Raw genomic sequence first — 16,809 nt, 5'->3', positions numbered from 1 at the left:
TGAGGATCAGGCCCAAAGGCAGCCATGAAGAAAGGGTTCTTATCAGAGAGAAGCTAATTCAATGCAGGTTTGCCCCTGCAGTGTGGTAGAGGGGACAGGAATGCAAAGCCTCCCTCCTGTTCCCCTGGAGCATCACACACCCAGTGGGAATTCATCTACACATTCATGTACTCATGCACCTTTGGGGGAGGAGGCCTGCATGCACATGCAAATGTGTGTACACAGCAGATAATACCATGTTCACATGCTGCATTTGCAAACACGTTATCGTTTACAGGCTGCAGATAAACACACACATAGACATATGCACATACGGTACATAAACACTGACAGCACATGCAAACATGCTGTACATGCAAGGACACAGTGCAGCTAATGTATTTGCACATGTGCTGAACATACAAATGTACGGTACAAAAACAAATGCATTGCATATACAGTCATAGAGTGTCCAACCATTGCAGCCATAGCATCTGTAGGTGTGATCTTATCACATCTCTTAAGCCAGGGGTTCTCAAACTGGGGGTCTGGACCCCTCAGGGGGTCACGAGGTCATTACATGAGGGGGTCATGAACTGTCAACCTCCACCCCAAACCCCACTTTGTTGCCAACATTTATAATGGTGTTAAATATATTAAAAGTGTTTTTAATGTATAAGGGGGGGTTGCACTCAGAGGCTGTGTGAAAGGGGTCACTGGTACAAAAGTTTGAGAGCCACTGTCTTAAGCTAAGCAGACTCAGGGTTGGTTAATATTTGGATAAGAGACATATAAGAGAAAACTGCTCTTCCCATGCCAAACATAAATACACACATATTTGTATGAAAGCATAACACTAATGTCAAGGAGACTGACCTATGTAAAACTCTGCACAGCCATGGGAGAACAGACCTCCTCGTACATGTAGAAAAACAGGTATACACTGCTTGAGATCTCCTCCCTGATGGATGCGTGTAGCACCTCCATATCCTTATGGAAGAGTGTCTAACCTATGCCAGGGCAGGTATTGATTACACCATGGTGCAAATCCTTTACTGACTACAATGCATTCCACAGACCCCCTGGCAAAGGGCTTGTGCAGATAAAAATCCCCTTTCTGTTTGAGACAGGGAATTTCCCAGGGCCAGAGAGTCACATTCATGTTCGTGTGTGCAAAATATGTATTACCTGGAGATAATGATGCATATCAGCCCAGCCCATGCAAATTCATTTTCTATGATGTTCTTAAATAGGAGCTTGTCTGGAGAAGCCTTTTCTGCCTGACGTTTACATCACACAAACGGCTGTAAAGAGGAAAGCAATAAAAAGAGATTCTCTGTATGCGATAAGCTCATGCCCTACTTCCACCCTGCTCCGACTCACAGATATTCATAGTTATTAATCACAGTAGAGCCCAAACACTGGCCTCATCATGCAGGGCACCGTACAGACACAGAATCAATCCCTGCCTGAAGCGCTTACATGCTAAAAGACACATACCCGCCAGCCTATCTGTGGATATACAGGGCTTAAATTCTCAGAGAGTATTTCCCAGAGGGCCCTTCCACCCCATGGGAGGCATGAGAGCTCAGGGCTTCAGCCCCTCAGGGTATGCCAGGGCTCCGGACTTCTGCCTCAGGAGTTTGAAAATATTTACCTGAATTTAAGCCCAGGGGATATATATCCTATAATAGTCTAATTAGAGCTGGTCAAAAAATGCCGATTAATTTTCACAGGAAATTTTGAAACACGTTAATTAATTTAGAAAGTCCTTAAAGTTAAGCAAGCACAGACGTGCTTTGCTGAACTGGGGATATAGTGCACGGCCTCAACGAATGACACAGGGATGGTGCCTCTGAACTCCAAGACTGATTAGTGCTCCCTCCCCCCTGTTCATGGTGTTTCTGGAGAGAAGCTTTCATCCAAAGACCAAAACAAATGAGGGAGCTGTAGTGCGTCAGTGTAGACCCTGTTTACGCCAGTAGGTTCTCCTGTCAGCATAGGCAATCCACCTCCCTGAGAGGCGCCAGCTAGGCCAATGGAAGACTTATTTTGTCAGGGGCTAGATCAGCATAGCTACATCTCTCAGTGTGTAGATTGTTCACACCTCTGAGAGATGTAGCTATGCCGATGTAATTTCCCACTGCAGACCAGCCCAGAGAGGGCTAACATCTGGATTCCAGGAGAGTTACACAGCTGTGCAGCTCTCATTCCATTAATGGGAGGGTCCCAAGGAACAAAAACTAGCATGTCCCATTCTATTGTCAATGAACTTCATCAGGCAGACATTGACTAAACAATCCATCTGTGAAACAATTGTCCCTGAGGTTGCAGGAGTGGTCTTCCTAGTAGGCTACTATGGGCCCAATTCTCCTCTCACTTAATAGTAACATCAGTGTTGATCCAGTTACTCTGCTGAAAATCCATTGAATTACACTGGTGCAAATGAGAATACAATCAGGTGCTGCTTTTTGCCTCGGAGATTCAAGTAGAACACCTTTTCCAACTGCCCCAGAATACAGCCTCACCAAAAGTCAAAACTGCAGTCCGTGGCCCAGATCCTTTAGTAATGCCAGTAAGACTCACTGAAGTCAAGTGGACTGCTCATGAGTGACAATTACCCAGCGTGTAAGGGCTGCAGGTTTGTTTGTGGGCTGGACGCTGATCTCAGTTACACTGGTGTGAATCCAGAGCAACTCTACTGCAGTCAACAGAGCAACTGGTATAACAGAGATCAGCATCCTACCTAGTGTCTGCGTTGTCTGTATAAATCTGTACACCCACATACCTGTACAGTATACGACTGTGGCCTGGTCTACACTACGTGGTTAGGTTGAATTTATCCATGTTAGGTCGATTTAAAAATGACTGCATCCACACAACCAACCCCATTCTGTCGACCTAAAGGGCTTTTAAAAATCAACTTCTGTACTCCTCCCCGACGGGGGGGTGAGTAGCACTAAAATTGACCTTGCTGGGTCAAATTTGGGGTAGTGAGAATGCAAATCGACAGAATTGGCCTCCGGGAGCTATCCCAGAGTGGTCCATTGTGACTGCTCTGGACAGCACTTTGAACTCTGATGCACTAGCCAGGTACACATGAAAAGCCCCAGGAACTTTTGAATTTCATTTCCTGTTTGGTCAGCATGGTGAACTCAGCAGCACAGGTAACCGTGCAGTCCCCCCAGAATCGTACAGTTTAGAATGTTTCTACGCTCCCCCTATCATCTCCATCCCTGAGGTTATTGCAGATTAGAAGGCCAAAAAAAAAAAAAACCTCACTCATGATGACATGTTTTCTGAGCTCAGGCAGTCCTCCTGCACTGTTAGAGCACAGCTTAATGCATGGAGGCATTCAGTGACAGAGGCCAGGAAAGAATTAAGTGAACATGAAGAGCGGAGGCAGGACGCGATGCTGAGGCTAATGGGGGAGCAAACGGACATGATGAAGCATCTGTTGGAGCTGCAGGAAAGCCAACAAGAGCACAGACTCCTGCTGCATCCACTATATAACCACCTACCCTCCTCCCCATGTTCCATAGCCTCCTCACCCAGATGCCCAAGAACGCGGAGGGGGAGGCTCCAGGCACCCAGTCACTCCACTCCAGAGGATGGCCCAAGAAACAGAAGGTTGTTATTCAAACCATTTGATTTTTAGTGTGGCTACAATAAGCAATGTGGCCTTGTTCTTCCCTCCTCTTCCACCCCACCCGGGCTACCTTGTCCGTTATCTCATTTTTTTTTATTAATAAAGAAAGAGTGCATGGTTTCAAAACAATAGTTACTTTATTTCGAAGGGGGGAGGGTGGTTGGCTTACAGGGAATTAAAATCAACAAAGGGGACGGGTTTGCATCAAGGAGAAACACACACAACTGTCACACCGAAGCCTTGCCAGTCATGAAACTGGTTTTCAAAGCCTACTAAGAGGCTTGCTGTGCTCTTCTAATCGCCCTGGTGTCTGGCTGCTCAAAATCAGACATCAGGCGATTTGCCTCAACCTCCCACCCCACTATAAACATCTCCCCCTTACTCCCACAGATATTATGGAGCAAGCAGCAATAACAATGGAAATGTTCGCAAAAAGAAAAGGAGTACTTGTGACACCTTAGAGACTAACCAATTTATTTGAGCATGAGCTTTCATGAGTTACAGCTCACTTCATCGATTGCGCTGAGGTCTGACCTAGTCAGCAAACAGCGCCAGCAAACTTTTAAACACCCAAAGGCACATTCCACCACCATTCTGCACTTGCTCAGCCTGTAGTTGAACTGCTCCTTACTACTGTCCAGGCTTCATGAGCCATGGGAGCAAGGGGTAGGCTGGGGTAGGTGCGTCCGCATGGTGCTGCCGACTGGGAGAGCAGCCTGAGGCAGAAGAGTCCAGCTTGCATGATATTCCGGGCAGGACTGAATCTCTATGAGACAAAACTTAAAGAAGAGAATGACCTGGAGTCTCTGGCTCCCATTCAGTGCTCTAAGAGAAGAATAGCCATGTCTGTCCAGGCGCCCCTGATCAACCTCACCGAGGTCTGCCAGGAGCACCCAGGAGACATACTACGGCTATCAGTCCTACTGCACCGTCTGCCATGAAGGCAAGGAGCTGCTGCTGTGTAGCAATTCAGTACCACGTCTGCCAAGCAGCACCCAGGAGTCGTACAGTGACGGTGAGCTGAGGGGGCTCCATGCTTGCCGCGGTATGGCATCTGCACAGGTAACCAGGAAAAAAGGTGCAAAATGATTGTTTGGCATTGCTTTCACGGAGGGAAGGGGGCCTGATGACATGTACCCAAAACCACACACAACAATGTTTTTGCCCCATCAGGTATTAGGCGCTTAACCCAGAATTCCAATGGGCAGCAGAGACTGTGGAAACTGTGGGATAGCTACCCAAAGTGCACCGCTCTGTAAGTCAATGCTAGCCATGGTAGTGAGGACGCACTCCACCGACTTAATGCGCTTAATGTGGACATATGCAATCGACTGTATAAAATCGGTTTCTAAAAATCGACTTCTATAAAATTGACCTAATTTCATAGTGTAAGACATACCCTGTACCTCCCGCAAGGGGTCTAGTGACAACACAAATGATCAGGTTAACAGAAATTCCCCTCCCCACATCCCCCCCACCCACCCCAGGCCAGAAATACAGCCTGAGAATAGGAACAGGCTGGGTACATCCTACTGTTATTTAACACAGATCATAGGAGTAGCACTTCCTGTCTCTCAGTAGGCCCCACTTCCATCATTTTGGGGGTTTTTTCCCCTTTCTTTTCCATTAACCATCTACCTTTTAATTTTCATTCAGCTTGCAGGATTTAGGTACAGACTCTTACTCCCATTCAAATCAGCAGATCATTCCAACCAATGTGAGTCATTCAGAACAACAGTGAGGTTAAATCTGTATGCAGCTCTTTGAAAATATTGGTGCTAAAGTTCCACGAGTGAGATTATTTCAAACAACCCTGTAGTATAGTGTCATAGCCTGAAAGAATCGCACACTGCTATGGCTGCAAACAAGCATCACTCATTCAGCTCGGACATGTTCCTGCACCAAAAGTCCTGACCTTTTAAAACTCTAGCTCTGCGAGCGCGGGGGCTGGGGTGGGGGGGAGCCAATGAGTAACACTGTGCTCCTGTAAAAAAAATTTATGATAATTTTAAAAAACACACACATTTGCCCTGCAAGAAAGGAGGAAATTTAAAAGATGAGGACTGTAGCTATGCCAGTGGTTGGGCATTCTATAAGTGATTAGAGAGAGAGAGAGAGAGACAGAGACATCCATCCATACTGATATACAATTCACACCTGTCTACCCTCTGGTGCTATGCTGGTCTTTTTTTCTCAGGATCTCTCACCTCTTCATCTCCAATCTTCAGCTGACAAAGCTTCAAACTCAGTAGCCAAAGACATTCTGACAACCCAAGACCCAACCAGCACCAGTGACAGGAATAATTCTCATCCCCTTAGGAATTCATTAGTGCCTGGAGGGCTTCCCATCCATACGTCTGTGTATTCACAATACAGAAGTTTCTATGCATTTAGCCAATGGCTGGGTTCTGAAATATGAAGAAACACAAAACAGTTTCCCTTCTACTCCTATATTCTTATCTTTGTAACTTTCTGACATATGCCCTTTTGGCGTGAAAAATGACCAAACTCGGACGCTTCTTCAAAGTTGTTGTTTTTTTTTTGTTTTTTTTTTAAAGTTTGAGCAAAATCATTTTGAATGACAGGAAATATTTTCCCAATGTACATTAATAATAAATGAAATAATAAAATAAATAATAACAATAATTTAATAAACAGCCAAAACAGCTGAAGCCTGAAACTTGAAATATGACAAGGGCATAATACTCAATGAGGCCCAGCACCTGGGGGGGGAGTGAGGGGGGTGAGGGGAGTAACCAAAAAAATGATTAAAAAAGTGAAAAATGGACTGCTGAGCATGCTCAGTGGGCAGCTGCTAAGATTTTTAAAGAGCCTAATAAAGTCCTGACCATTCTGTGATTTTGTGCCCCTCTTTTCTGGCCAGGCCTAAAGGCTCTGGCAGGATAGGAACTGCTGTTGGGACAATTTGCTTTCGGGTAGATTGTAAACATGTGAGTAAAAGGAAAGAAGCACAACAGAGTTCTCCAAAAAAACTGCCTAATATTCAGGCAAGAAGGAAAGCACGAGCGTGTGGAAAACAACATAAACCACATATCCTGCCATTTTAGGGGCTCGCCACGATTTTTGCTGCACTCTACGTTATTCTGCATATTCTAAACTCTTCATTTTAAAAGGTTTCCATTGTTTTCCTTTCTGAAGACAAGGCCATCACAATGAAAGCAGGGCTGCTGCTGCCCTGTTCACCTTGGCTTGGAGAAAACTAACTCCAGCCAAACAGCAGCACTAGCCAAGATGGGAATTTGTTCCCAACCTCGGTCCAATACTCACACGTGGTTAGGAACATCACAGCCTAGTTAGGATCAGTTCATTGCCAACATTATCAAATCCAAGGAATTTTTGTCTTATAAACAAACAACGAAAATCGCACCATAGGAAACAAAATGCAAAGCAGAGTGTTAACATCATGTTAAAAATAACAAGTAGAAAGAGTCAGGAAGTGCAAGGTTCCATCCCCAGTGGTGATCTGGCCAAGCTGAACCTATGGGACTGAATCCTCAATTAATAGAGTCAATACAGCTGGGCCAATTCACATTGGCTGAGGATCTGGTCACACAATGTCGAATTTGCTGTTCTTGTTTTTCAGCTTCATTGGCCTCAATAGAACAACAACAAATTTACACCAGCTGAGGACCTGGTCAGTATCTTGTCAATTGTGTACAATAAAACATCTCCAATGTGCAACACAGCTGAGTGAATATACCTTTTGGTGCCTTAACCTTTTACAGGTCCTGAATCATTAATACAGGGCATTGCAACAGGAGGGGTTTTTTTTGCATTTAATGGGCTTCGATCTCCTCTTACTTACATGATTTTACACCAGTGTAAATTCATAGACTCCAGTGGAGTTGCTGCTGGTTTACATCAGTGTCAGGAAGAGGAGAATCAAACTTAATAAATATACTGAGCTTGTCTCCTTTCATGTACACTGGTTTTACATTGGTGTCGCTCCACTGATTTCCATTGAGCCATCTAATTTATCCCATTGTAAACAAGATCAGAACTATGTGCATGGTGTCAGTAAACTTCTGAGAACCAGATCCTCAGGTAGTGTAAGCCAGCTTAGCTCTGACTTTAATGGAGCTATGTCAGATTTACAAGAGCTGAGGATCTGGCCCATTGGGTCCTGCATCTGGCAAAGTACTTTTCGTCTCAAACATTGCTGCTGCTGGTTCATCCCTTTTTCTTGGGTTTGCCTTACTAAGGACCCTGTGATTCTGAAAAAATGATATTCCCTTCCATAAGGAGACACGTCTGGATCTGAAACTCACCTGTCTGACTCTGCGCACAGAAACCCGTCCTCTGGCAGGCACAGTGAAAAGGACAACTCACGCAACAGCTTGAGACATGCGGCCAGGAAGGAAATGTGCAAGCGAAAACAAAGCAGAGCCAAGAGCCCTTAATAAATAGATTGTTCAGAGAGAAAACCCAGGCCATCTGTCAGCTTGCCCGAGTAACAAGTGCTGGCATAATAATTAGCAGAGGGAAATGTAGAAGAGATGCCAGTTAACAATAAGCAGTTTTTACTTTTCATACCGGTTTGTTATGTACACGGTGAAAAATTCTGAACTCAGGAGGATACAATTCTCTCTCCCAGGCAAATTCTGCCAGCACTGAAACCCATGAAAGCTTGTAATGTCAGTGACACTGCAGGAATATTTTGAGGTGGGTAGAATTTGGCTCTCAGTATCTCAGGAGCAATTCCTGCCTTGTGGAGCACTGATAGCATCACATATTTGTTCTTAGGCTTGGATCAGCAGAAGGTTGAGACTATGGGCCTGATTCTGATCTCTGGCAGCAGCGCAAATCAGGATTAACTCCATCCCGATCAATGGTGACACATCTATAAAACCACTGTAAGTGGAGAGGAGCAGCAGGCCCTGTGAATGCTGAAGTGGCATTACTTCCTTTTCAAAAAGCACTTGAAACAGTCACGTCGTGTCAGATCACTCATTGCTCAGAATCCTCCATCCCCTACTATAGCCAGGCCTAGTGGTAAAGCTTAAAATGTGCTAGGTTACAGAAGGCTGCAGACCTGGTCAATCAAAGACAGCAGAGGTGGGTCTGGACAAGTCAGTTGCTGGTGAGAGGACAGCATATATGAGAAAAATAGGAGTTACAACCAATATTCAGATTTTAAAAACAAAACTGCTTTCGAGCTCTGCACAGAAAACCTCAGTGCGGATGTTCTCACAGGACAGCAATGACTTTCTAGCAGTGACAGAGCTGTTGTAATAGTTACAAGAGTATTCCGTCCCTGGCGTCCTAGCAGGGACATTCGGGCAGTGGCCCGGGCAGCGTAGCAGCGAGGGAGGCGGTGTGGCAGTAACGTTCTGGCGGTGATGAAGGTGGTGTGGCAGCAACGGAGAGAGTGTAGCGCTGAGGTTCCAGATGTGGTCGTGTAGCAATGACGTTCCATCAGCAACATTCCAGCAATAATGAAGATGTCTGAGGCAAGCAGTGATAGTCTCAACTCGTGCTAGTCTATTTTTGCCTAACCGTTCTGTAAGGTCCTTCTGTCTTCCTTCTGAACCAGGACTTTGGAACAAACAAAACAGAAATGATGTGCCTGAGGGAATCCATCACAAGCTTCACACTGCGCCCAGGTATATACTCGGGCAGCACAGACATGATGAAAAAAAAAAAAAGGGCTTAGTTAGGTACCTCATTGTCAAGTCTCGGTGCCTTGATTTAAGGGTTCTCAGTGACATAGGAGATAATACAGTCCAAACCTTACAATGACAGATTTCAGAGGAGCAGCCGTGTTAGTCTGTAGTCGCAAAAAGAAAAGGAGTACTTGTGGCACCTTAGAGACTAACCAATTTATTTGAGCGTAAGCTTTCGTGAGCCACAGCTCACTTCATCGGATGCATCCAATGAAGTGAGCTGTAGCTCATGAAAGCTTACGCTCAGATAAATTCGCTAGTCTCTAAGGTGCCACAAGTCCTCCTTTTCTTTTTGCAAACCTTACAATGTTGTCCCAAACTAATGAAGGTCCATTGTGGGTAATGGTGGACCCCAGCAGAACATCAGTGATACCACACTAGGTACTGGCTGTGGGAGTGACGTTCCTGTCTAGCCTGTCGGCTTCAGCAAGGCCCTGAACATTACTTGAAAGTTTGTTTTTGTGTCTTTTGTTTCCTTGTTTCATTTTTCAATGGTTAGCATCACTGTGAAACGAGGGGAAGAGAACGAATGTGTCTCACCTGTCCAGAGGCTGAAGGGCCCATTCAGTCCAAAATAGGCTCATAATGCACTAAAATCGAGAGGTACTTGGGGTTTTCTTCTTCATGAACTATCCCAGCATAATCAGAGTCACTATATCAGCTGGTTGGGTGTGAGATGTGGTGGCTACCCACGTACAGCACTTAGGGGTGTGCTACATACCACATACCTGTCTGCTAGGGTGTGAATTGCAAACCTCACGTATCCACCTGCCCAGGTGAATCCCAGGTACCCAAGCTTTGGGGTGTGAGCTGGGAACTCTACGTATCACAGTTAAAGTATGCTGCGAAGAGCACCTATTCAGCTCCTAGGGTGCAAGTCACGAAGGGCACATGCACAGTGGTTAGGGTCTGAGCAAAGCTATGTAGCCAGAGCTGTTTGTCTGTGAACATCGCATGTACAAGTGGTGGGGCACAGCCTGTGAATGGCGCATACGCTGCTGCTCCTAAGCAGCTGCTTTCGCTGCGAGAACATCATTGCCGCGGTTGTAATGTGGCTGCTACAACGCTGCCGATGGTGCCTCTCTACTGGGGTGTCACTGTGCTGGCTGGGCCGGGCTGGGCAAAGCAGGAACATTATCGTCGGAGCAGCTCCAGGCTGTGGGAATTCCGCAGATGGAACATCCCTGCTCCGCTGCCTCCATCCGAGCCAGCCTGCCACTGCCAGGACCTCTCTGCTCACCCGCCGTCTCCCCTGCTTGGGCAGCCATGCTGGCACATTGCTGGAGCTGTTAGAGCATCTCTGGCCCGGCTGGAAAGGTGCGGTGTGCCAGGGAGCACGGAGGTTTTCTAGACAGAGCTCAAAAGCAGCTTTGTTTTAAAATACAAATCTCAGATTATCAACCCTAATCTCCTCGCCAAGGTGCAGGCAGGGCACAGATGTGGTGACAGACATGGCGTCTCTCTGTGTGTCCATCTGTCTGTCACACGCACACACAAATACAGTTCTAAAACAAACCAAGCTATTGCTCCTACAGGCTGGGAAGGAAGCAACCCAGAGCAGCTGTTATTGCTGTTTCCGTTGCTGAATGTTTGGGAGATGCTCAAATACTCAGGTGATGGGGGCCACAGAAACACTTCAATAGACAGAGAGCGAGGATTCCCTCCCATACCCGCACTACAGGCAGAGATTAACCCCTGAATACAGGCCAGGGCCATACATGGAGACCTTGCCTCCTATTCTGCAAGGTGAAGAGGATTTCACAGGCTGAAATTAGACACACACACAGCCAGTTACATCATCTTGTGCTCATCCCACACATCCCTTTCCCAGCCTCTGCCGAGGGAGGATTAGTCCTCATGTGTGTTTGTAAAGTGTCCAATTTAGTTTTAAATAAGTAATGGGGCTTCATCCACTTCCCTTGGGAAACTGTCCCCCAGCCTAACAGCACTCTCTGTCAGCAAACGTCTCCTTTCCCACCTTCACCCCATTGATTCTTGCCATAGCTTTTGCACCAACCTAAAGAATTCCCATCCCGCATAGGGTAAAACCCTCTTCACTGGTTTGCAGCTTGTTATTGTGTCCAATCTGAATTGTCGCTGAGTCAAACTCTGTACACCCAATTCCTGGATCCAGCTAAGGTGCACTTAGCCCAGGCTTGATGCGGGGGATGCCAAAGGTAGTTTTTATAGACTCATAGATTTTAAGGCCTGAAGGTACCATCACGATCGTCTAGTCTGACCTCCTGCACATTGCAGGCCACAGAACCTCACCCACCCACTTCTGTAATAGACCCACAAACTCTGGCTGAGCTACTGGAGTCCTCAAATCATGGTTTAAAGACATCAGGTTACCGATAATCTACCATTTATACTAGTTTCAACCTGCAAGTGACCCATGCCCCAAGCTGCAGAGGAAGGTGAAACCCCCCAGGGTCTCTGCCAATCTGCCCTGCGGAAAATTCCTTCCCAACTCCACATGTGGTGATCAGTTAGACCCCGAGCACATGGGCAAGACCCACCAGCCAGATACCTGGGGAAGAATTCTCTGTAGTAACTCAGAGCCCTCTGCAACTAGTGTCCCATTACCGGCCATTGGAGATATTTGCTTCTGGCAGTCGCAGATCGACTTAGTCACCTTTGCACTTCCTCAGTGCTGGAGTGTAACTGATGGTAGCAGTGGGGAGATATTTTTGCAAATCTTCCCTCTGTCTTCCCTTCCCAAGGCCTAGGACCAAACAGGTTCTGCCTACCAGAGGCCTTTCCCATGTGAGGTGGTTGTGCTAATGGCTACATTACAGCCATCAGCTCTTCTGAGGACTTTGATCCCTCTGAGCTCAGGCCAGGCAGGGCTGGGCCTTTCCCCATAGCCACCCAGTTCAGGCAGGAGCCAGTTAAACTGAACGATTTGAAGCTGGAAATCTCCCTCAATTCTCCTGCCAGCAGCCTCTGTCGCTAAAACAGAACGTGAGGCAGAAGCAGCGATTTGCATGGCCATGCAATGTGACTGCCTGCTAAACTCTCAGAGGCATCTCCCGCCGTCAGGAGCCACTCTGCTCCTGGCCCCCCCATCACTCCCCTTGCCTCCTCTCCCACTCACTGAGATGCTGCTGCTGAAATAAATATTCATGAGGTAGAAACCAGAGATGAAAAATCCAGGGCGGTCCTGTGGCTGCTGCCATCCCTCGGCCAAGCCATGGAGAAGGAGATGCCATTCGTGCACTGGTACACTGTGTGTGGGGGGGGGGGAGGAGACGGGGGGCAAGGCAACAGTGCTCTGTGTGCATAAGCATATGTATCTGCAGGGCTTTTCTTCTCCGTGCACTGGAGTTGGAGCAGGCTTTAGTTCAGCCTCCGTGAGACTCTCCAGCTCCTTTGAGCTGCAAATGAGTCCGAGTTATTTTTAAAGGCACGTCAGCTTCTGCGTGTGCAGCAAGAGGGAGGCTCAAATGAGAGGGGCAGCAGCAGTTTGGAAGGGCTCTGCTGGCACAGAGCCCAGGTTGTGCTAAATGTTGTCTGTGAAGTGCAGGAGAGAGCTGTGGAGGAGAACGCACACCCCCTCCCAGGCCTGGTCTTCTGAGTCCAGGGACCTGAGTAAGGAGAGAGAACAAAGTGGCATGGAGAGGTGAAATTGCTGCTGTGGCCCTCGGCGGAGGGCTGGGGTGCGGGACAGGCCAGGACAGTTACTGCCCGGCTTGTCTTGCTGATGCCCCTCAATAAAGCTAGGCAACATTTTTTGACCAAAACTTTTTTCTACTAAAAATGCAGACTCGGCAACACAAACATTTTGTAACTGTGTCGATTTCACCCAGTCTTTTCAGTTTAAAAAAAAAAAAAAAAGGAATCACAATGAAACATTTTGAATTTTTGATTCAAAATGACATTGGTTAGAAATCACCTTTAATTTATTTTCAAAAGTAAAAATCATTTTGTGCTTAAAAAAGCACAAAAGCAAAACAAAGCGTCTCATTTCAGGCAGAACAAAATGTTCAGTTCAAACCAAACGTATTTTGTGTTTCGTTTCGCCAAGAATTTTGAACAATTTTGCTTCCAATTAGATGTCCAGGGAGAGCTCATTCAGACCCCACTTACATGAGGAGCCATGATATGTAGTGGGATTGTCAAGACCTGTTTATGTTAATGTCACAGCTGTCAGGTAGCTACTGAACTCAACTGCAGACTTTCCAAACATGGACAGTTCTTGGCTGGCAGGATACCATGGATGATGGATGGATGGGTGGGTGCTTAGCAGATCTCTTGGCTTCCTTCTTCAGTTCTGGTTCCATCTTGACTCTTGTGACCAGGTTCAGCTCTTCTGCTACAGGCCATCAGCTGCTTGCTACGAACAGGTCATCAGGGCAGATATGGTCATGTGCTTGTCTTCTCAGATCCCTGCACCAGGGAAATCTGGTCTCTGGCCTTTGTAAATCACTGGGCAGGACCCATCTGTCTGGGATGTTTTTATAAATCCTTTTTGCCTCAAGTCAGTTTCCCCTCAAGAGAGGTTACTGAATATATAACTCTTCTGCCAGGTGGTTAATGGCAGCAAAAAGGGCCAGGTTCAAAATATCTAGGGTCATTCTTGCTAAATAATTAAACCAGCTCACGTCCCCACCCAGAAGCCTGCGAAAATTAAACACATCCTCCCTGGGTGCCCTTAGCAGGTAGATCTTCCCCACTCGCAAGCCCTCCAAGATTGTGCACAAACAAGGGAATCTTTATTTTGGGAAAGGGAACACAATCAAACTTGGGGAAAACACAGCAACATAATAGAAATGCAAATAAAAAGTAAAACACACACCCTGCCACCATCTTCAAAGTAACCTTGGCAGTAGTCCACCTAATTCCCTTTCTACCCATCAGTGAGAATGTTCCACATTCAATGCTCCTTAACTGCACCACCCTACCCACCCACAAAACACCACTCACCATTTAGGTCAGCAGGTAGCAGTACTCCAAGTGCCTCTCTGCAGATCTATCACCCATCCCAAGGGAGATGCTTGCTTGGTCCTGCTTGGAGGTGCTACCCCAAAACGCAGCCTAGTGATTCAGCTTTACTAAAGTGCTGGGAAGGTAAGGCCTCACCAAAATCCATACAGCTCTTCTGCACCACCTCTCACATTGCCCTGGGGGATGAGCCAAGAGCGTTTAGGTTCCTTGAGTAGAATTCTGCTCCTGTGACACAAGCTCTTTAACATTGGGTAAGAACCCTTTTGATGTTTGAACCTGTCTGGGAGCCCAATACCCACCAGGAATCCAAGTTCATATACAGTTATGGTGACTCCCCAAGTGTCACCAGAAAGTAGCATATGCAAACGATGCTCTCTATGGCAGCACTTTTTCCTTTTCACCAACAGGCGGGAGTAGAGAGCTCTTTCCCCTTGGGAGCTTCTGGCCATAGGGCTTACAAATAGCTCCCCTTCAGGGAACTACCACAATAACAATTCCAGCCTCTCTTAGGAAAACATCTTAAGTCTCCCACCTCAACCAGAACTGCTCTTTTGGACTCGCAGACAGAGGTGGGACATATGCTCTCTTCAGGGCCTGGATCGTCCCCCACATCTACACAGAACCTGGGAAGCAGAGGTGCGTAAGCCACACAAATGTGCCTCCAAACCCAGCAGTCAGAACACTCAGATGTTACATCTGGGTGCCGAGGCACGTGCTCTGCCTCCCGCTGCTGCTGGGCACAGATGGTGGCAGGCTCTGGATTTGGAGGGAGGGGCATATCACTGTCTAGACCAGTGCTACTCAAAGGGGTGGGCCGTGGACCAGTGCCGGTCCGCGAGCCATCGGCTGCCGGTCTGCGCGCACATTGGGGGAAGAAATTGCCGGTCCCCCACATCCGATAGCTTGAGAAGCACTGCACTAGAGGGGGCTGCAGGTGTGTCAGCCAAGTGCAGGCTAAGTCAGACTGGGAGCAGGGTTCAATTGCCACCTCCTTCCGCATTCCTGCAGCACCCACACATGGGTTCTGAGTCTGACATCAGCCATCAGGTCTCTGGCTCAGTGTCAGCATAACCAAAGGGGCTGGTCTGACCCAGTTCACCACGTTCTTTGTACTACTTGCCCACAGTATTGTGTGAGAATGGGGGTGAGCAGCCCAGCCGAGCTTCTGGGGCAGATTGTGCCTCCTAAACACAAGACTGTGATGGAGGTGCTGCAGAGCCACCCTGGCCTAATGGAGGGTACAGTGCTTCCTAGACCTCCTGGGGAGGGGAGCCATCATTCCCCACCCCTTGGGAAGGTGCAGTGTATGCTCCTGTATGTGGCTGGCCAGCCATTGCCCTCCTCCTTTGGAACTGACTTGTGCCCATGGCAACGCTAGCAAGGAGAAATCCCTGTTTAACTGAGCATGTAGTGTGCCTCGGAATCAGTCAAATTGCTCTTACATTGCACATCATTCAGTGGGAAAGGAGTCACTTGGGAGCATCACTACTCATTCTGCCCGTTGCTTATCTGACCCATGGCGGTTTGCAGTTACCAGTTGCCATATGCAATGTCAGTAAGTACGAGCACAGATCAGACACACAGCTCCACATGGATAAAATCTGTCTGGAGGGCAGGACACCCATGTCAAGTAGGCTGGATCTGGCCTCCAGCAACCAGCATTTGCTACCACAGAACTAACACAAAGATTAACACTACCACCAGCTGAGCAAAATAACAGCAGCACCCATGGTACCAACACCAGACTGAAGGCAGACAGGCCAGGATGCTATGGTACAAGCACAGGCCAGTGCAGAGAGCCACCCTCCTTAACTGCCAGTATGACATGCTGATGACTGGTGCTGCTGGGTCTCAGGGCCTGTTGTCAAAATAGCAGTATTTAAATCTGATTGGAACTGGAGGTGGAGGGAAAGGCAAGAAGGGAATCAGGCTGATGTGATTTTTCAGGTCCAGTAGTTGTTAATCACCAAGGCTATATGAAATTGGAATACCAGCTTTCCAATGCATTCATTAATTACTTTATGTTCCTATTGGCTCATGAGGGATCATAATTTCAAATGGCCCTTGGCTCCCAGGGACAGACAAAAATATAGGCCGTTCACCAGACAAACCAGGATGCGTTCAGCACCCAGACAACTGGAGCCAGTCCACTTCTGACCAGAATTCATCCTTCAAGCCTCTGACAGCTGCAAGATCTACACACGAGTACACTAGCACCAGGAATAATTCTCCCTGCCTCTCTGTGCTATAAGGTCCACTCGGAGCCCCAATTCTCGGATTCACATCCCCAGCCTCTGCGTGTTAGAGGTGTCACATACCAGGAGGCTAACAACAGAGTTCACACTCCTGCCTCTCCATAGCGGAGGGTCCAGTGCCAAGGAGCGAGGAATGAATTCTGCAGTGCTGTGGATGTTGTCCAAACTCACACCATCTCAGAGAGGGCTCCTCAAACTCCCTCTCACACGGAGGCCTGGAGGAGCTATATACAGTAATTCTCTCTCTCGCTACATGTACAATTTGTCCAAATACCTTGGAAATTGATATGAAATC

Source organism: Lepidochelys kempii, chromosome 1, assembly GCF_965140285.1.
Source record: "Lepidochelys kempii isolate rLepKem1 chromosome 1, rLepKem1.hap1, whole genome shotgun sequence".
In the NCBI taxonomy this organism is placed as follows: Eukaryota; Metazoa; Chordata; order Testudines; family Cheloniidae; genus Lepidochelys; species Lepidochelys kempii.
This window is presented reverse-complemented; position numbering follows the sequence as displayed.